At 40.5% G+C, this 22,732-nt stretch overlaps 1 protein-coding gene across 2 annotated transcripts in view; it reads right to left on the bottom strand.

The window, feature by feature from the left end:
• The window catches only part of MEF2B (myocyte enhancer factor 2B), a 64,419-nt gene extending 42,960 nt beyond the window's left edge, over positions 1-21,459 (bottom strand). Inside the window, exons 1-2 of one of the 2 annotated variants that reach the window (XM_081937409.1) lie at positions 21,234-21,459; positions 9,859-9,983 (exon numbers count right to left, since the gene is read on the bottom strand). The gene's annotated coding sequence lies outside the window, so the exon portion shown is untranslated. The remainder of the gene's footprint in view (positions 1-9,858; positions 9,984-21,233) is intronic. The other variant, XM_081937410.1, reaches the window with a different exon arrangement.
• Positions 21,460-22,732: the final 1,273 nt, after the last annotated feature.

A 22,732-nucleotide genomic window follows, 5' to 3' on the forward strand; every position in this document is an offset into this window, starting at 1 on the left:
ATATATATATATATATATATATATATATATATATATATATATATATATATATATATATATATATATATATATATATATATATATATATATATATATATATATATATATATATATATATAATTTAAATTTATTTAAACATTATTATTAAACTTATTTTTACATCCTTGTTACATCCTCAAACCCTCACAGCTTCATCCTTAAACTGTCTTCTGTGGACCTCACCCCATTCCTAAGAGGTCCTAAGAGGTCCACATAAAGGGCTTGTGCATAAGCACACCAGAGTGCCTAACGTTCCTGTCCTACGGTCCCCATTTATTTGCATTCATTTCTTTCATTCGTGTCCATGTCTATTATTTATACCTGCTATCTTGTACATGTTTGACAGAGTAATAAATATAAAACACAAATACAAAAAAGGATCACGAAAGAAAAGGGGTAAAAATGAGAGACACGGAAGAGAAAAATTTCTGCCAAAAAAAAAAAGGTGCGAGAAAAATATCGTGCAATGGGTACAAAGAAAAAACACGGTTGCAGAAGAATGTAAAGTAGTTTTAAAAAGGGCAAGGACTGTTACCTTATAAGAGGTTAAGAAAACGAAGAGAGATTTTGAAATAAACGAAAACTTGTTTCGAAAGTCATTCGTAGCAGATCAACAAGAAGGGTTCAGTGGAATAAATGAAAAATTTAAATATCATGAAATGATTTGGATGAAGCCACTGGCAGAAACATCTACAGCATTTCTGTAGATATTTGCATGGGGACAACAGCAATGAGTTTGCAGTCTGTAAAATCGGGGTCGACTCACTTAATGACCACTTTGCTTAGGAACGGAAAGTTGGTTCCAATTTTGGTATAAGCAGAATCAACCTTCTAATTGCTTATATATGACAGCTGTTAAAAATTGGTAATTTTCATTTAGGACCATGAAATTAATTTCTTTCAGAAGCAGCATTTGAAACTGCCTGATGCCAAAAAAAAAAAAAATTGCACTAGAAAATCTCCAAGATCCCTTTCAACACTTTTATTCTGTTATTCAACAAAACCAGTAGGTTTTTTTATAAGATTTGAATTCGCATTACATACATTCCTCCAAAAATGTTAGGCCGGAATGCCATTTCCTTTCCTTTACCGTCTATGATTTGTGCTGAAACAAACATAGCTGAGATCAGTGTAAACTAGCTAATAACGAGTTCTGAGTTTTGAGCAGTTAATCAAGTACTTGATCTTTTTAAACAAGGACATTTTTCTCTGTATTTAAAATGCAGAGTCAACCCCAAACAAACTGCCTTGCACTTGCAAGCGAATAAAGAACCTAGCAGGCATCGCAAATACACCGACATACACAAACTGCTGGGCCCCCTCTATTTGGAAACCCCAAATGTGTCCCTTGGAGTACTGCCCAGAGGTTTGTATTCCGCCATTCTCCCTGGTTTTGTTTGCGTTTCTAAACATTTAATCCTGGGAAGAATAATGTGGAAACAAAAGCCAAAAATAAGAGCGTCAGACCATGCCAAGTTCAAAATAGAACAGACAGCAGGAAACTGCCAGCCTCAGCTCTGTTGTGACCACAAGAATAGGTAGCCAGGAAGAGAGATTCTCCCTGAGCAAAGGGGAAAAAAACTCCTTTCACACAAAGCTTCTGTATTTCTCTCTTATTATCTCCTTAGAACCCAGGAGGCAGCCAGTGGAGCTAAGCTTGGATACCTTTTCCCAAGGATGTGTGGACAGTTTGAGATTCTGTGGCTGTGTTTGCTTTGAGATTGATGCTTGGTCCAAGTTCTTAACTTTATGTCAACCCCCAAAGGATCCCTGGCCTGCTCTCGAGTTGCCATAAGAAAGGGGGGATGGGAAACCGATGAAATGGCACGGCAGCCAAAGACAGATGTTCATTCCAGACTTATCTCTGTCAAGGCTGCATCCCAGGGTTACTTACACTCCCGGGAGGGAGTGATCTCTACAACCTGGGAAATTGCCCCGTTGACTAATGTGATGGATGACACACCCTGGGGGGAGGGGGGAAACAGGGTCATGATTGGGCCGTAAATTACGTGGGGTCAGAGCTGGCTTCACTTGGGAATGTACCGACATGAAGCTCCTAATAAATAATTGGGTTTCTTTTGAAGCTTGGCTCGACGCTCATGATTTAATTAGGGCATCCATAGTAACCCTGACATTTCAGAAGTTGCTCAGTCCAAGTTCTGACTCTAGACCAGGGGTGTCAAACTCAAAGCCTGCAGGATCCGGCCTGCGGTATGCTTAGATCTGGCGTGCGGGGCCGCCCTGAAAACAGCAAAGGACCGTCCCACAGCGCCTCTGCCAGCAAAACTGGAACTTAGGAGGGCTGCATGCAGTCGTCCTGAGCTCTCTCTTTGCTGGCAGAGGATTGCGGAAGGCTATTGCATCTGAAAACGGAGCTTGCGAGGGTTACGGGTGGCATGCCCAAGCTCCGTTTTTGCTGGCAGAAAGTTGCAGGAGGCCATCGCAGCTGAAAACGGAGCTCGGGAGCCCGTTTTCGCTGGCAGAGCGCTCGGGTCACCACAGGTTCCCTGACACAAGTAACATCAAGCTGTCCACGCCCACTTTGGCCCTCCAAGATCAAACACAACCCTAATGTGGCCCTCAATTAAATTGAGTTTGACACCCCTGCTGTCAGGCCTGTAGTTATGTTCTTTTCAGGATCTTTGGCCTGCCACACTTTCTTATAATTTCCTATGCTGTTTCATTAGTGTAGTAGTTGGGAGGGGGGAACAGAAAGGAGTAGGATTGTGGAATGTATTGTTGTCATTCTTTCTAGAAGCTCAAGGTCATCTTTTGTCTCTGCACCTCGACACCTGACCGGAAGCAGAGGGGCGTAGATGCCAGCATGGAAGATGATGATTGGAGCATGTGATGGATTATGGGTGCGGGGATAAGATCATGAACTTTCAACTGGGTGGAATTCCAGGAAGAGAATCAGAGTTGGAATTCCACAGCAGTGCCAACATGCCTGTATGATTAAATTGGAACTTTAAGGATGTTTCTGCCTTGGTCTCTGATTGATTTCATGCATGGTATTTGGAACGCTGACACCTGCTTTAGAATTTCTGACTTTAGAAGTTCTTTTCACACACAGGAAGAAGATTTGGGAGCCACCAAAGAGAAAGTCCTTTCTCCATGCTTAGCCCAGGAAGATTTCCTCAGTGAGGTCCTTGGTGTTTTCTGAGTTTGGTGGTTTTCTTGCAGATGTTTTATTACCAAACTAGGTAACCCCATCAGTGCTAGGAGGGAATAGGGTTTGCTCTCATTTTTATATACGAGTGGCTTGCTCTATCACTGTTAGTGGGAACGGTCTTGGTGGGTCTTTGAGAGTATTGTTTACTCTTAGCTTGCTTGCCTGCGTAGGTTAGTCTGCTCTATTGTATTCCCTGTAGCTACTTATGGTTATGACAGCAGGACCTTAAAAAAGGTAATACAGAAGGACAATTGACTATTTTGAGCTGTGATGCTGGAGAAGGCTCCTGCATATTCCTTGAACAGGAAAAGAGACTAATAATTAAATACTGGAACACACAACAGTGGACATGTCACTAGAAGGCAAAATCATGAAACCGCGTCTCCCTTATTTTAGCCATGTCATGTGGGAGAATTTGCTGGAGAAAGCAATTATGTTTGGAAGAGTTAGCGGCAAAAAGAAACCAGGCTGCCAAATAACACGGTGGCCGGTCACATCAAAGCTGACATAAGCCAGAGCACAGGAAAACTCAAAAGAAATAGTGCAAGATCAAAATATATGGGGGCACATGACCCATAGAATCACTAGGAGTCAGACATGACTGAATAGATAGCAGCAGCATCATGTTTGTCTGCTTTAGTAGTTCCTTGATAGGGGTATTGTTTACTTGATTGTTAGTCAAGTGTTAATCATGGCATTAATTGCAACATAGATACATAAATGTTCTACATTTAGGCAAGAAAAACTAAATGCACAGGTATAGTATAGGTGGTACCTTGCTCAACAGTAGTAACTGTGAGAGGGATCTTGGAGTCCTAGTGGACAACCATTTAAATATGAGCCAGCCGTGTGCAGCAGCTGCCAAAAAAGCCAACACAGTTCTAGGCTGCATAAACAGAGGGACAGAACCAAGATCACGCAAAGTGTTAATACCACTTTATAATGCCTTGGTAAGGCCACACTTGGAATACGGCATTCAGTTTTGGTCACCACGATGTAGAAAAGATGTGGAGACTCTAGAAAGAGAGCAGAGAAGAGCAACAAAGAGGACTAGGGGATTGGAGGCTGAAACATATGAAGAACGGTTGCAGGAACTGGGTATGTCTAGTTTAATGAAAAGAAGGACTAGGGGAGACGTGATAGCAGTCTTCCAATATCTCAGGGGCTGCCACAAAGAAGAGGGAGTCAAACTATTTTCCAAGGCACCTGAGGACAGGACAAGAAGCAATGGGTGGAAACTCATCAAGGAGAGAAGCAACTTAGAACTGAGGAGAAATTTCCTGACAGAACAATTAATCAGTGGAACAGCTTGCCTCCAGAAGTTGTGAATGCCCCAACACTGGAAGTCTTTAAGAAGATGTTGGATAGCCATTTCTCTGGAACGGTATAGGGTTTCCTGCCTAGGCAGGGGGTTGGACTAGAAGACCTCCAAGGTCCCTTCTAACTCTGCTATTGTATTGTATTGTACTCTACAGCAGGGGTGTCAAACTCGATTTCATTGAGGGCAGCATCAAGGGAGGCCAGGGTGGGCGTGGCCAGCTTGATCTCGAAGAGACCAGGGTGGGCGTGGCCAGCTTGATCTCTGGGAGACCAGGGTAGGTGTTGCCAGCTTGATCTAGGGAGGCCAGGGTGGGCGTGGCCAGCTTGATCTCAGGGACGCCAGGGTAGGCGTGGCCAAATTGATCTCGGGAAGGCCAGGGTGGGCATGGCCAGCTTGACATCACTCGTGTCAGGGCTCCTGTGGCCCAAGTGCTGCCAAGTTCTGTTTTCCGCTGCAACGGCCTCCTGCAATCATCTGCCAGCGAAAATGGAGCTTGGGAGGACCACAGTTCATCTAGTGACAATTGAAAGTTACAACAGCACTGAAAAAAGTGACCATTATGAGCATTTTCACACTTACGACAGTTGCACGGTCCCGGAGTCATGTCATCCTCTTTTGCGACCTTCTGAAAAGGAAAGTCAATGGGGAAGCCAGCCTAACAACCGTGTTACCCATTTAAACACTGCAGTGATTCACTTAACAAATGTGGCGAGAAAAATCGTAAAATGGAGCAAACTCACTTAACAAATTTCTCACTTAGCAACATCAACTTTGGGCTCAATGGTGGTTATAAGTTGAGGATGACCTGTAACCACAATTGCCATATTCAGTGTACATAATACATAAGCAAACTCTAAAAATAAAATGAAAACGCACATCCTACTCATTCTATTCAATTAAATTGAAAACCCCTGATACTGCATTAATATTGCACTGGACAATAGAATTCAATATAGTTACTGCTCTGGGAGATAAGTTGTTCTTCAGTCTATTTGTCCTTGTTTTTATTGTACCATCTGCCAGATGGTAATAGTTCAAAAAAAGGGGTTATTATTTTAATATTTTAAAAATTAAGTTTTAAAAGTTAAAACATTATTTCAATATTATTTTAATATTTAATATTATAACATCTTCTGTACCTTTGAAGTGGAGGAAATGCCCCAATATTTGTATGTTTATTTGCCCCAATATTTATATGTTTATTCACTCCTTCACATACACAAGTATTTCTCAACCTTGGTAACTTGAAGATGTGTGGACTTCAACTCCCAGAATTCCCCAGCCAGCTGGCTGGGGAATTCTGGGAGGTGAAGTCCACACATCTTCAAGCTGTAAAGGTTGTGAAAGGGTAACACCCATCCCCGTCAATGAGCAACATGCACTAAGCAAAACACAATTGTGTGCCTCAATTCTGGCTAATTTCTGGAGTGACAAAGAGTGAAAGTCACAGTTTATTTTAAGCGGGTGCCACAGTTCCCCATTTGCAGTTCCTGTCACAGGCCTTTTGTGCAAAGCAGACGGGTGTGTGTGGGGGGGAACAAATTTAGACAGGCGGGAAAGATTGCATTCTGCCTTCACAAAAGAACAAAAGACCTCTCAAAATCTCGTCTCAGATCTTCCCTGGAAGGGAGCAGTCTGTCTTTCAAAAAAAAATTTTTTTTTTAAATGCAAAAGAGAAATACTTTGCTTCCAGGAAATATTAGAGCCAGAAAAAGTTTTATTGATTGATTGATTACATTTATATGCTGCCCATCTCAATATCCAAAGATGCCCGGTCTGCGACAATGATCTGATCCAGCAAGCCTCATTTGCTTAAAATATTTGGGGGGAAAAAAATCTCACCTCTTCAGTGAAATGAAATGAAGTAAAATAAAATAAAATAAATCATAAAATAAAATCTTAGACCATCTCACTAGCAATTTTAGAAACACAACCCTCCAATTATTAAAGAGCAAAACAATGCATCAGGCCACAGGTGTGTTTTTTTTTTAAATAGTAACAATACAATATAATACAATAATAATACAATGTTTTGGCTTTTAAAAAAACAACAACGTAAGGCCTGAAATTGTATAGCCCTATGATGGCAAACCTATGGCACAGGTCAGTGGTGGGTTTTGGCTCCTGTTGTAACCGGTACGCTGCAACGGGAGCCCGGTGTACACCACGGGCACGCGCACTGCGCATGCATGCGCACCCATCGCCTGCAATGCTCCAGCTGCTTGGCGGAGCATCGGGCATGCGCAGATGGCCCGTTTCCTTCAAATACAGGTAAGGAACGAGGACGGGCGGGCCCTCCAAAGCACCATTCCAGTACGGTGGCTGCTGCTTCTGGCAGGCACTATTACATGTGTACCAGGGCGTACCACCTGCAACTCACCACTGGCACATGTGCAAGAGGTGACACGCAGAGCTCTCTCTGTGGGCACCCGCGCTGTCTCCAGCTGTTCTTCTGCTTTCCGGCACGCACATGTGTGCTGGCCAGCTAATCTTTGCACATGCCGGAAAGCTGAAGACAGCTGGTCGGTGTGCATGCACGCTCCAGCGACCTGGTCTTCGGGTTCCCGGCATTCCAGCTGGCCAGCATGCATGAGCACACCGGAAGTTCAAAGAGCAGCAGGGCGGTGCACACATGCACACCGGTCAGCTGGTCTTTGAGTTTCTGGGCTCCGACACACGCATATTCCAGTTTGGGCACTCGGTGCGGAAAAGTGATATACCATATATCACTGGTATAGCCCAAATTAGAATCAACCAAGGGGCCAAGTGCTATTTTGTAAGAGACCAGTGTCTAGTTCAAGATGTGCTGTGAAAGGTTAATAAGGAATGAAGAACAGATAGTCCTGGACTTACAACAGCTCATTTAGTGACTGTTCAAAGTTACAATGGCACTGAAAAAAAGTGACTCATGACCCTTTTTCACATTTATGACCATTGCAGCATCCCCATGGCCACATGATATCTGACCCTAGGATGCTACAACCACCACAAATACACACCAGTTGACAAAAGGACCAAATGTTGACTGTGTGTATGCGTCAACGGTTGTTAAGTGCAAGGACCAGTTATCTTTTCTCAATGCTCTTGTAACTTCAAACAGTGGCTAAATGAATGGTTGTAAGTCGAGGACTATCTGTAATTTAACACTTAATAAATGGACACTTTGGCTGTTTAGACAAACGGTACCGAGAATTTTTCTTCAAAGATAACTACCGTATTTTTCAGAGTATAAGACACGCCTTTTTCCCTCAAAAAAGAGGGTGAAAATCTGGGTGCGTCTTGTACACTGAATACAGCATTTTTTGCCTCCTGAAACCCTGCTCCCTTCACCAAAATGGCCATGCATAGCCTTTAAGAGGCTTCCAGAGGGCTGGGGAGGGCAAAAAAGAGCAAAAAACAGCCAGTTTTTGCCCCCCCCCCCCCCCAGCCTCCAGGAGCACTCTACAAGCTTCCCAAAGCCTCTGCATGCCTTTTTTTTTTTTGCAAAATGCAGGGCAGGGCATTTTTTGTGAAAAACAGGGCGGTTTTTTCTCATTTTTGACCACCCCCCACCCCCAGGAGCACTCTACAAGCCTCCCAAAGCTCTGCATCCCCCCCCCTTTTTTTTTCTTTGCAAAAAATGAGGCGTGCAGAGGATTTGGGAGGTCTGCAGAGAGCAAAAACCTTTTAAAAAAAAATTATCCCTTCAAATCATGGTGCATCTTATACTCCGGTGAGTCTTATAGTCCAAAAAATACGGTATCTTGAAATCACTTTTACAAGGCTACTGAATTCCATGCCCAACTATAAGACCCAACGTCTGAAGTACAGTATGTGATTTACTTAATTAATGACAGTTTACTGTATTTTCAAATTATATTTGATTGTTTTAACTTTTATGATCTGGTTTTAATAGTCTGTAATAAACTGTTTGTTTAATTGATAACCTAACAATTAGATAAGTTTGCAAACCATTCAGTTTATTCCCAGTTGTTTGCTTATCTAACTCTGAAAAAGGGCTAGCTATATATTAAATCTAAAGAATAATCATAAGGAGACTAAAATGCCCAATCCATTCTGAACATCAGGCTGAATGTATGACCTACCAGCCAGTTGTTATACCAATTACAATTGGAGTCCTCAGGGCAATGCCTAAAGGACTCCCTTGATATCTGGAAATACTCAATTTATTAGGTCTGAACAGCTTAATTTAAAAAAAAAACACCACCATTCTGCTTGGAAGTAGTTGGACTAAAAAAAACCCAGAACTTTGCTTTTATATATAATTGCAACAAGACTTTTGTATGCACCGAGATGAGACTTACAGATTCTCACAATGGAAGAATGGATGGTGAAGTTTAGTAGAGTTGGCTGAGATGGCCAAATTAACTACTCTGATTCAAGGAAAGACTTTGTCAAATTGTGTTTCTAAGTGGAAATCATTTTTGGACTTTTTGTTACCGAAACAAATGCTATATTAATGGTGAGATCTGACGATTAACTCTTCTATGATTATAGAAATACTGTATAATATGAATTTAGATCAAAAGTTAATGTATTTTGTATTTGTAACTATATCAAAGAAAATTGCCAATTACCTTTTTTCTCCTTCTTTTGTTCTTTCCTTAATCCTTTATGTCTTCCCCTTCCCTGATTTTTCCTTTTCCTTCCTAAAATCCTTGTGTATTTTATTTTTTGCAGAGTATACGTAGTTGCGAAGTTGTTTTTTTTAAGAAATTCTACCCAGCTGGGTCCTGCCTATATTATTAGAGACGCTACCTTAATAATTGTTATGTCCATGGTTAGAGATTGAATGACTAAGTTTCCACCAGTCTTAAGATTGCAAATCTAATTTTCCACACATCATAATAATAACAACTCTCAGTGAGGCACTACCTTGACGTGGTTATGGGGCTTGTGCGCTCTGAGGAAAATGGGAGCTAGGCCAGAGGTTCAACTCAGAGGTTGTATTCAGCCAGTTCTGACAGGTTCTGGAGAACCGGTAGTGGAAATTTTGAGTAGTTCGGAGAACCGGTAAATACCACCTCGGACTGGCTCTGCCCCCACCTATTCTCTGCCTCCCGAGTCCCAGCTGATTGGGAGGAAATGGGGATTTTGCAGCAACCTTCCTCTGGAGTGGGGTGGGAATAAAGATTTTACAGTATCCTTCCCCTGCCATGCCCACCAGGCCATGCCCACCAAGCGAAGTCCACAGAACCGGTAGTAAAAAAAATTGAATCCCACCACTGGTTCAACCATACTGGACAGGTCTCATCAGGCGAGTCAGACAAAGAGTGTCTCTCCCATAAAAAATATATGGTGAGATGTAAATTACAGAAATCCATACCAGCTTGGTCGTCGCCCAGATTAACAAGGACTGCGCTAGATGTTGGAGTTCCTGGACATCTGGTGAGAAATGGGCTGCAGGACTCCGGATTGTTGGCTGAACAACTCAGGCCAGCAGCTGCAGAACTACAGGAAGGAAAGGTGTAGTTGTAAATTGTAAATCTACAGTAAAGAAAGCGAAGTACAGTTGAGTGCAATTCCAAAAGAATTGGAGCACCATCGATAATGACAATCGATACACCATCTGTCAATTGCAAAAGGCAGCTTTACTCGCTTTACTAGCTTACATCCTGCCACAAATATCTGCTTATCTCAGGTCTTTGGGAAGGACTCGACAGGCGGACAAAAATGCCAAATGCACTCTGAACATCTGGCTGACTGCAACGAACGATAATAGCAATAATGTTGAAAGCCACTGGTTCTCTTTGCTTCCTGCTTCCTTTTCATAACTGGAGGCTCAGCAACATGGATTTTTTTTGGAGATGATGATGGTGTTACATCCCAGGATGTCACTCTTAAATGTATGGTATTTGCTAAAGCATTTCAGAAATTACTTGTACAGTATTTCTTTTTCATAGCGCAATACAAAAACAAAATGAACTATAGCGTCAACAGGAAAAAAAAAGAGACCAATTATACAATGAAGGAAAAAAAGCTATATATATTATGGTGACTAAAATAAACTAAAAGAACTAATTTCACTAGTGGTTAAGACACTGGATGGAGTTTTAATCCTAATTTAAGCATGAAGCCATCTGGGTAACTCTGGGCCACTGCATGGAATTGCCCAAATCAAGATTACACGAAATGCAAACTAAAAAAATTAAGATTAAAAAAAGAACCACAAAAAAACCCTGTTAATGGAAAGAGAAAAGAACTATATAACATTCATTGGTAGTAATATAAAATGTATTCAAACCTTTATTAAATCTAGATGATGAATAAATATATTGCTTTACCGCCTCATTTTCAAAACAGACTTTAAAAAAAGTTTCACAGACCCTAACCCTAAATCCGTTATTTCGAATCAGGTTAGCTTCTTTCCATTTATGTAAAATTATCCTCACTGCCCTGCCCCTTGGCTTGGTAATGCCAAAGCTCATCATAAAACGTACAAGGCAAAGAGGTTTCAAATTTCATACAAAGACAGCACACAAAAATCTAATGTTTATCTAAAACATTATTTAACGGGTTCTACAAAGTTGAAAAAATATTTTCTGATGAATTAATTTCATTTTTAAACCATGCATCTACTTTGTTTGTAAAACATCTAAATCCATTGATTATCCAAACTTGGATATTCCAATTTTTTGTTCCACAATTCAAATATATAACTACAATTAATTTTCATCTTACTTTTACTACGCATTGTTACTTTCTGTTCACATGCTGCATCTCTTAAGGATCCTAAAATTGCACAAGTATTTTAATATCTGTGTCTCGGGCTGCCTATTTTAAATTAATACATGTTACAATAATAAAACATTGCCAAACAAATGTTGCAAGTCAATCATATTCAAGGTTCAATCTCTTTAAGTCATTGAAAATCAACTGATATAAATGTTTTTATCTCTTTTGTAGTCCCAGGCATTCCAGGAAAATATCTGGTTTGCTGTTTTTAAATCTGGATTATTCCACAATGAAATTTCTCATGTAATTCAAATTTAAAACCTCACCGTTTACCTATTTATGAACAAAAAGTACCTAGCAATTTAAAGACTGGAAATGAAACTCCATGTTTAATATATCTAGACTTTAAAACTTGCCAAAAATTCAGAGGTATTTACACACTTCGGACGCTATCTAACAAAATGAAATTCAATGGTGAAAATGCCTACATTTAGGTAAGAAAAACAAAATACACAGGTACAGTATATGTGGCACCTTGCCAGGGGTGGGTTTCTGTACCGATTGGTACTGGTTCGTTTCGCACGCGGCCTTATTTTCGGGGAGGTCTTATTATTTTTGAGGTGTAGGAGGCGGTGAGCGTGGTCACCTCATGGCTGCTGCTATGTTGCAATATTTTCGGGGAGGGCTTATTTTCGCGGAAGGGCTTATTTTAGCGCATGCACTCAAAAGCCCGATTGGCCTTATTATCTGGGGAGGTCTTAGTTTCAGGGGAGAGAGTATTAGTTCAAAAATGCAAAACTGACCCAGGTTTGAGTCCCCACTTGAGCCACATAAAGTCCTTGGCTGAATTTGGCCAATCCTTTCTTCCCTCTCAGCCCAACAGCCAATCAGGGGTAGTGGGAAGATTATGGACGAGGAGCAGGATGTCCCAGGTTCCAAAGCCTTCCTTAGTCACAGAAGCTCATTGGCTGAATTTGGACCAGTCCCTCCCTCACGGCCCCAAAGCCAATGTGGCTGACTTCCAGTCCAGCCTACCTTACAGGGTTGTTGCTGTGGGGATAAAACAGTGTTGGATTGGATTGCATGAAACTCTGGAGAAGTTTAGTTAATAGATAAGATCACCAAAGGGAAATACAATGTCACTTCAAGCAAAGCTCATTTTTGGAGGACAATTGGCACATATGTGTAACACAATAATGGCAAACTCGGTGCCGAAAAGGTCGTGCAGAAACATTGCACACGCACGCTCATCAGGGTTGCACTCCGGAAAAGCTGAACTTCTGGATTGTAGTGCCCATGCACACCCAACAAGCTGGCCTGCACACATGCGCACACTGGTTTTCACCACTGCCGTGCGCGCAAAGGACAATTGTTGCCTGCGCATGCACGCCAGAACACAAACAGGCAAGCCTGTGCATGCCAGGTCACATGGCTTTATGTGCCACTTTGCGCATGCATGCCACAGGTTCACCATTATGGGTATAGCATTTCAAGGGTGCTTCAGCCCTAAAACCTTGCTTACTCCTGGTCTTATGAATGGGTCATCCCTAATTATAGAATATTTCTTCCTTGGAGAACTAAATGCCTTAAAGTAGCAGAAGATATTTGATTAAGACATTTGAAGAACACATGGGGGATGCAAAAATCTGGAAGCCATGGCTTCGCTTTCTAATTCAATCACGCCCACTTCAGGTTCAAAAAAAGCCCAAAATAAAATCGTTAATTTTTAAATTAATTCTTACAAGGGCTGAAACACCCAGGACTAAAGTTAGCAGCCCTGGGAAACTTTCCATCAATGAAAAAGTCACTCTCCTGAGATTGAGGTTTTTCCGGAAATTAATTTCAGACAGCGAGGCCAGGGGAGAATTCGGAGTCATAACTCTGTCCGTGGGGGGAAAAGCAGGAATTGAGCCCGGTTCAAGCAACAGATCTAAATGGGAAAAAAATCCCAGGCACATCATGTGTGAGCTAGCTAGAGTCTAAAATCTAGGATAGAAGGCGCCCTCGACTTATGACCATAATGGAGCCTGCCCATTGTGGTCAGACGTTGTGATGGTTGTAAAAGGCTATTGGGTGACCAACTTAATTTTATGACTTTTTATGAAAGTCATTAAGCAAACACCATAATCATAAAGTGACTGCCATGTCATTAAGGAAACCCATTGTTTGCTATGTGGCATTATTTTTACAACAATGGGAGGTAAAGGATGATTTTTGGTAAAAATATCATAAATGGTGGTCACAAGACCATGGGACATTGCAAATGGCCTGGGGACCAGATGAGGAAATTCCATGGCCGGGGTGGCTGCTGGATTGATGGCAGACTCTGCCTCATCGCTTCCAGGTCTCTGCTCTCCACGCACTCATCTTTTTGATTATCATATTAATGTACAGTATTATTCTCATTGTGTTCGTTTGTCATTGTTCCTGTCTCTAGAGGGCGGTGCTCATCTCCGTTTCTAAGCTGAAGAGCCAGCGCTGTCCAAAGACGTCTCCGTGGTCATGTGGCCGGCATGACTGAACACCGAAGGTGCACGGAACGCTATTTTAACCTTCCCACCAAAGGTGGCTCCTATTTTTCTACTTGCATTTTTACAGGCTTTCAAACGGCTAGGTTGGCAAAAGCTGGGGCAAGTAACGGCAGCTCACTCCATTACATGGCACTAGGGGTTCGAACCGCCGGCCTTTCTGATCGACAAGCTCAGTGTCTTAGCCCCTGAGCCACCATATCCCCCCTTGTTTGCTTATTGTCCTATTATTTTACTTCTCTTCTATACTGTTTATTTTTCTTTTGATTATTTTAAACCACCTAGAGTAGCTCCATGGCAAGATAGGTGGTAAATAACGTTAACATATAATAATAATAAATAGCCATAATTGCGGGCCGATTACCATGTCCCCCAAGTTCAGTCATGTGATTGTGGGAGGGAGTAGCCGGCCATCAGAACTCCATAACTGGGTTATAAGTACCTTTTCGGGGTCCCATTGTAACTGTATGATCACTAAGCAACTGGTGATAAGTTGAATGCTACTTATATCTAATTCTCTTCAAACTTTGAGATATAGTATGATTTTGAGGGAGAGACAATTGAAGGCAATGACCCACATTGTAAAAAATTATCCTAGAAGTTTCTTGTCCACAGTTTTAATATTACTCCAGGGCCTGGCGTGAATCTTTTAATTTTTATTTATTTATTGTTGAATTTATGTCCTTTCTTTCCGTCTATTCAACACTTGCAACTCTTTATTTTTGGAACTTCTATTTATACATGTGTGCATTTAATATATTAAACTTGCTTATCCATCTTGCCTGGATTTAAAAAAATAATAATTTAGAAATGATGCAGATGTAAAATGCATCACTTTAAATATATATATTCATATCTCTTTACTTAAGGCTACAATTTTTCTGGTACTTTGGACATTTCACAATAATTTTAGGAGAAGGTGTTAGTTTGTATCGTGCTGCTGACGAAAATGAATTTGTCACTTTTGGAAAACAGAAATGCTCTCTCATCAAAACATAAATGTTGCTTGTTGATTTCAGTGGGTTCAAGGAACACCCTACTGACAGTTTTAGTGGCTCATCCAAAAACATTACAAGAGTTCAAAGACGTCAAAATAAAGGTACAGAAAATTCTATTGAATAATTGTACTAATAGCCTAGGCCCTAGACCAGTGGTTCTCAACCTTTCTTCACCACGAATCCCCTTTAAATATGTTTTGTAGCCATGAATTCTGGCCACAGACCTCCCCTCCCAAACATAACTCAACATTTTTTCAAGATTTTGCGGTCCCCCTGTGACATCGAGGCCCCCCCAGGGGTGCATGGACCACAGTTTTGAGAACCACTGGCTTAGATGAATCCAAGATGATCCATTATTTCCAGCGGTGGGTTTCACATTTTGTTACCACTGGTTTGCCGTCCATGCGCCCACTTGTTTAATGTGCACATGCCTGCTTTGCAGGCACTTGCACCCCTTCCACACAGGCACCCGGGGGGAAAAAACCTGTTGTACTCAATAAAAACTTTTAAAACAGGGCACCAAAAGAGAACCTATCAAGATACAACTGAATTTATTTGCTTGGTTCGGAGAGCACATTCCCCCTCCATGAAAATGTACTTTAGAGCTGGCTTGCTACCAGTCCCAAGTTGTTGAATCTGCATATTAGCTTTTATTTTCGGTGTCAGGTTTAACTCTGAAAGATACGAAAATCAGAACAGAGAACGCTGCCTCAGAGAATGAGCGAAGGTTATTTCCTCATCGCTGGATTGTTACTTCTCTCACATTATATACCCTGAACACTGAGTTCAAAATAAAGAGATCCGTGTTTGAAAACTCTGTTTTCTGGAAGACACAAACGCCAAAGGTCTGCCGTGAAGCCTCAGACATATATTTATATACATACCCATCACACAATTCCCTTCTGGAGTAAACAATTGTATGCCTGGCGCCCCAAAGGAGTAAGAAAGAATAAGTCAAAGAAATTAAAGACAAAATAATTAAAAAGTCACAGGGCTAAATCCTGTTCACCCCGATGCCATTCACATGTACTTCTTCCTTCTGTTGCAATTCTTTGCTGCTTCTACTTACAGGCTTTATACTTTTTGTTTAAAATACTCACTTCTCTCTTTTTAAGGATCTTAACCATGCTATTCAGAGGTTGTCCCTTCCTCTGGTCCTTTTGCTTTTCCTTCATTCTTTCAATCCTCCTTCATTCTTTCTATAACAACTCAAGCATAATTTATACTCGTACTCACTATATCCAATCCACATTCATTTAATTGTACACCCTACACTCTCACAGTGAGATGGGCAATTTCTAAATCTGATACATAAATAAAATAAATTCAGCGCCCATTAATTCTTGGTCTCTCTGCTGGTTGTTTTATTATGCGTACTTCTTAAGTATTCCAGTGCCACTGCATTTAATTTAATTTTGATTTCTCCCATTGGGCCCAATTCTTATGTCCATTAAAAAAAAAAAAAGAAGCCGCTTCCTTTTCTATAGAGATTCTGCCTTCATTCAATATACGTTCCTTGCCATGGACCATATAGTTCCCATTACCATTCTAGCAGTATTTGCACACTGAATTTCTTTTCATCTATTTTCCCCATCTTTCAAGGTTTTGATAATAATCTTTAAAGCGCTCCATGGCTCAGGACCTAGTTACTTGCGGGATCGTATTCTGCCCCATACATCCCTGCGACCAATCCGCTCGCACAGAGAGGGCCTCCTCCAGGTGCCGTCCACAAGACAGTGTCGGGGGGCGGCGCCTAGGAGTAGAGCCTTCTCTGTGGCGGGCCCAGCCCTGTGGAATGACCTCCCTCCGGATATTAGGAATACCTCTGACCTCCGCTCCTTTCGTATTAAGCTTAAGACCCACCTATTCCAAGTAGCTGGCCTGGCTCAACTTTGATCTAACCATATCGCTCCTGACGGGGTTTTACTGGGTATTTTAATTATATTTAATTATCTAGGGGTTTTTAAATACTGTATTTTAATTGTTTTATTTATCAGCCGACCTCCTCCTTGTGTATGTCTCGGTATATGTCTCTGTTATATGTTTGTTTTGTCCATATTTATTTCATATGTTTCATTGTACGCCGCCCCGAGTCCTTCGGGAGAGGGTGTGGCTAAGAAATAAATATTGATTATTATTATTATTATTTAAAAAAAAATTAAGATACCTACTGTCCTCGATGTCAAATTAGAAGCACTCTTGTGCTGTTGCAACCATTACTGCGTCTCAGCTTGCCAACAAACTAGGGAGGAGGGAAGAAGGGGGAAATGGAATGTAGACACTAGACATCAAGACAACGAGCCATGGGAACCAAGGACACTCAAGCAGGGGTTTGTCAAACCCCAAAGACATTTTCTCATAACAACGCCATGACATTTAATTGGACAATGTGACCTGCACTAATAGGGGGAGGGGGAACTCTATACTTCGGTTATGTGAATTGCGTGGGAATTAGCTAGAGCTGGTTTCACTTTCATCAGTGCCGAAATGATGTACTCAATAAAGTTTTGCATTCAGAGACTGGATCACCTTGATCGTGCTTGCTTGTTTGGGTTTGTCAGTCAGAACCTTGACACTCAACTTACAACCATTCATCTCGCGAATGTGCAAAGTTATAACGGCACTGAAAAAAGTGACTTATATCCAGGCCTTGTACTTACAACTATCACAGCATCCCCACAGCCATTTGATCAAAATTTGCTTGGCAACTGGCATGTACGTATGACAGTAGTGCTGTCCCAGGATCATATGGTTGCTATTTACAACCTTCCCAGCCGGCTTCTGACATAGAAAGTCAATTGGGGAAGGTGGAGTGACTTTGTGACCATGTATTTGCTCAACAACTGCACTGATTCGCTTAACATCTATGGCAAAAAAGGTCATAAAATCAGGCAACACTCACTAAACCGCCTTGCTTAGCGATGGAATATATGATCCTGGTTGTGGTCGTAAGTTGAGGACTACCTGTACATTAATTCATTTATTTGATCTTGTTTTTCATCATTCCTAAATAACCTGAAAATATTCATTGCATTTTCCCTATCAAAGCACAACTATTTTGATTGTTGATATCATTATTTTCAGGGTGATATAATTTGTGACTTCATACAATCTAACATTTGTTGTAAATATAAATCCTTTATATTCTAGATACAAGCTTGGACCAATCACTCTCTCTCTCTCTCTCAACCCAATCCAAGAGTTGCTTTTATGGGAAAACTAGGAGGAAAGAATATTAGGTGTGTTTCCTTATTTATAAAAATAATAAAGGTGGGATAAAAAAAAAACCTTAAAATGTGTATAATAAACATGTACCCTAGTTTTAAAATTCAGAATTAAAATCTCATGTTGTCTAGGACGTTGCAAAAAGTTTCTCCAATCTTAACATGGCTGCAATCATGAAATAAAATGCACTACTCTGTACCACAGTATTCCAGAAACACAAGGCCTAGAAATATTTGAGGAGTTCTCAATTTTAAAATCTTATGGTGCCAAATTAAACCCAATTATTATTTACATTAATTATCCATTTTAATTTGAAGCTTCGTTACTAGTGTATAACACACAGAGACACAGACTCCAAATCAATTTTAAAATATTTCCCAACTCTTTGCAAAGGACATGAACTACAGAATCTTTATCCTTTCCCAGAAAGGAAAATCAAACAAAATTCACAACATAGTAGCATAAACTGGGCAGGACCGTATCATTTCAGTTACTGAAAAAGGATTTGTAGAGATAGAATATTTTAGAGAGCTAAATGGTGGGAGACTCAGGACTTCTCCATGCAGTGCATACCTAAAACTATGGAACTCACCAACACAAGAGGTACGAACTCGGAACACCTCTAAAAGAAAATTAGAGAAAAATCATGGCTACAAGTTGTTGTGGTCAGAAATTACATCAACTTGGAAGCCAAGAATATTTCTCCTCCCAATTCCTAGTTAAGGAATTATGGCTTCACAAAATTACCATGCTAGGCCAGAATGCAAGACCTACCTACCTTCCTTCCTTCCTTCCTTCCTTCCTTCCTTCCTTCCTTCCTTCCTTCCTTCCTTTTATATTTCAAATATCTGAATCACCTACCTGCCTTAAAGAGGGATTCTGGCTGATGCGTATGAAAATTAAAATGTTAATAATTCAAATTTTAGAATTGTTTTTTTAAAAAAACTATAAAAGTTTTTAAAGAGGCAAGAATAATTAAACCCTGTTTAAATTATGTGACAAAGTAAAGGGAGGACTCTTATGGCACCAACCAACACCGTGTGATCCTTTGGGTGCCCCATGCGAAGCCGCAGAGCCATGTTTTAACTCTCTTTCGGAAGGCTACGAGAGTGGGGGCCTGCCTCACCTCTGGGGGGAAATTATTCAGCCGAAAACGATTTCTTCCTAGACCCCTGCTATATAGATCAGTGCTTCCCAAAGCTGGATAAATTACCCAAAATTGGGGGAAAGTATTTTTTTTTCTTTGAGTAACGACCTATGAACAAATCAGGCATCACAGCACAGATATTTACACTGACTTTAAAATTGCCACGTGTACTAAACATAAATTCAAACTTCTGCAAAAGTATTCCTGTGAAGATGAAAATTGATGAACGCATCGAAGATAATTTGTTAAAGTGACATAAAGATCATCCCATGATATTATTTTCATCATGCTGGTAGTCCTTGAATTATAACCATTCCTTCGGTGACCATCCGAAAATTACAACCGTGTTGAAAAAAAGGGGACTTACGAAGTTCGCTACGAGTTCCTAATAAGCGGTTTTGTGTAATAAAGAAAAACATTGGGTAAGTAACTGGTATAGGTTTTGGGTTGGATCCAGTAAAAGATCTTCTTGATCTAAATATGTCATTGCCTGATGGGTTCCATGTGTCTTGCCCAGAACGAAGAATTTAAGCCATGCTTGTTTAACTAGGAACAATTTGACCCAAACATGAGAAACTAGGGTAAGAATTATACTTATAAAATTTAATAATTAAGCCCTCACTTCCCCTTCTAAGATATGGAGGCTGGTTATATAGTTATTGAAAATTAGATCCCGAATAAAGAACTCCCTTCAAGAAGATACCAATAATGGTGGTAATAATATTATAATTGCAACGGAAACAATATGTTATATTTCAAGGGTACGAAGGTCACAGTGCTTATAATTGAGGGAATATGGTTAGATTTTTGTAAAAATTATGAATTATATTGTTGATCATCAATAGATATGTTACTAAGACTCTTAAATATACAGTGTAATTTGCACCCAGGAAATCTAATTGAATTTGGCATGAGACTTTAAAAACAAGACGGTGCTGTCTATTGCTCAAAATAACGTCATATATCATAAACTTTCTTTAATGAACAAGTACAGTTAATTTGTATTAAACTATTATTCCACACTACAACTAATGGGGCTGCTATCACTGTTCATTTGCTTATTTATTAAATGTGTAACTATCACAACTGTTACATTATTAGGGGACTCTGCTCTAAAACCAAATTGTAGACACAACTTTTTGATTGTGTTTAGCAAAATGCTGGCCTTTATTTTTGCATATATATATTTCTGCTTTTTATTGCATTATAAGCCACCCAGAGTCATTTCGAATAGTGAGATGGGCGGCATATAAATGTTATAAATAAATATCAAACTTCTAGCATTCCCAATTTTTTGTTCCCCTGCCCCTCATATTCCTTTTTTGGACCAATAAATTTCCCAGACACTGATTACCATAGCTATCTATCTATCTATCTATCTATCATCTATCATCTATCTATCTATCTATCTATCTATCTATCTATCTATCATCTATCTATCTATCTATCTATCTATCTATCTATCTATCATCTATCCATCCATCCATCCATCCATCCATCCATCCATCCATCCATCCATCCATCCATCCATCCATCCATCCATCCATCTATCTATCTATCTATCTATCTATCCCCTGTAGACTTGCTTTGCGGTCAGAAGTTGGCCTTTTGCTAGTGAATAAAAATAAATTTTCCTGCATCATTTTAATAAGATTCCCTCCTGAAGATTTATTTGAAGGGTCCCGTCCAAAAATAAATTCCCTGTTTGCATCAGATCCTAAACAAGACGTTTATTTGTAAAGATGCTGCTGAAACAATCTGTAATATTTGACAGGCGTTTGAGTTTGGAAGGGTTTTTTTTTTGACAGCATTCTCTAAGTTTAAGTGTTTATCCTCTCTCTCTCTCTCTCTGTTGCTATTTTTACCTTTCGGTAAGTCATAAACCGTTATCCAGTTTTTGGATCCCTTCGGTTTTTTCCCACGGTGATGAACTGGTCGCTGACCAAAAGCAGAGTAAGTAATCCACTTCTTTTACCACTTCACACTATTTAGAAAATTGAGGAGGGGGGGGGAAGCAATGATAGGGAGGGGAACTTCTAGCTTTCAAACCCCCTTTCTCCCCTAAAGCAAATCCCCCTAATTTGCCCCCCTCTTAATTCTTTACGGATTAGGCTCACGGATGGTTTACCTTTTGCACACCTGCGCTCAGGTGAGTTGCTGCTCGCGCTTCCCGCACCAAACTCCCTCCTTCAGCAGCCAACGCTCTGCCCAAACCTCGTCGCCAGTGCCGGAGAAGCTTCTCTTTTGACAAACAGCATTGCGTTTAATTGCAAAGCGCGAAGAGAAACGAAACAAAAATATTATATATATATATATATATATTTGCAAAGCGCATGAAAGCTCCCCGCCTGGGCAATTTCGCGCCGGACTTTGCGTGAAACAGTTCGACCCGGACTGGAAAGGATGCTCTTTTGCATTAGAGGCCCCGCCTACTCCTTCCTCATTGGCTCTGCCGCGACGGGTAATTTGCATTAATGGATTACATTGAGGAAATTAAGTGAGCTATACAGACTTTACGGACCGCCCCAAACCGGATGGCTTCTAGCCCCGCCCACAACGTGGGCTTTTTTTTTTTAAAGGAAAAGACGTTTGTGATCGGTTTGAAGCCTGGAGTTTCATTCTCACGTGCACACACGTGTCGGGAATGAGGTGTTTCTAAAAGCTCTTTGATTAAAAGCAGCTTAAGCACGGCACAGTCTAAAGGTTAACATTTTATCTTGCATTGGAAGCAGCTGTAAGGAAAAAATTGTGATAAAAATTTCTAATGTAATGGAAGAGTACAATAATAATCCCTCGTGTGTTATGGTGTTTATTTCATTAGATGAGTGCAGTGTCATTAAATCCGTAGCAATTGAATTCTGGTATTGGCCAGTGATTGAATTAGGTGTGACTGGTGGGTGTATACTTTTTATCTGTGCAACAGCCCTGTGAGATAGGTTAGGCCAGTGGTGGGCAACCTTTTTTTTCAACTGAGCCAAATCTCGCCAAAACCACAATTGAAATTTATTTGTAGAGCCGCATTTTTAAAACCGAAAATACATAGGATGGTACACTGTTTTTAGTTTCAATAAGTTTTTATTGAGAATATTCTGCATGCAAGTACCACATAGGTCGGGAGGATACAAATAACACAACTAATAAAACAAAAACTTTAGAACGATATTATTTATCGATAATGTTAAATTCCGTAAAATTTGCCTTACAATGTAGAGAAAATTACATCCTGACAATGACTGACAAAGTCACAACCACTAATGTGAACACTGGCCTTGCATTTCCTTGGATAGTTTGAGTAAGTCAGGTTTGTATGTTGTTGTTTTTAATTTCATCTCTCTCTCCCACTTTCTTTTTTTCTTTTTCTTTCTCTCTCTCTCTCTCTGGCTCTTTGTCTCTCTCTCCCTCCCTCCCTCCCTCTCTGTCTCCCTCTGTCATTTTCTCTGGGTGTCTATCTGTCTGTCTCTCTCTCTGTATCTCTGTCTCTCTCTCCTCCTTCCCCCATCTCTGTCACTCTGTGTGTGTGTGTCTGTCTCTGTCTCTCCCTCTATCTCTCTCCCCTCCCTTCCTCACTCTCTGTCACTCTGTTTATGTGGGTGTGTCTGTCTCTCACTCATTCACTTAATCACTCAC

The sequence above is a fragment of the Natrix helvetica genome (assembly GCF_964273705.1).
Source record: "Natrix helvetica genome assembly, chromosome: 1".
Lineage (NCBI taxonomy): Eukaryota > Metazoa > Chordata > Lepidosauria > Squamata > Natricidae > Natrix > Natrix helvetica.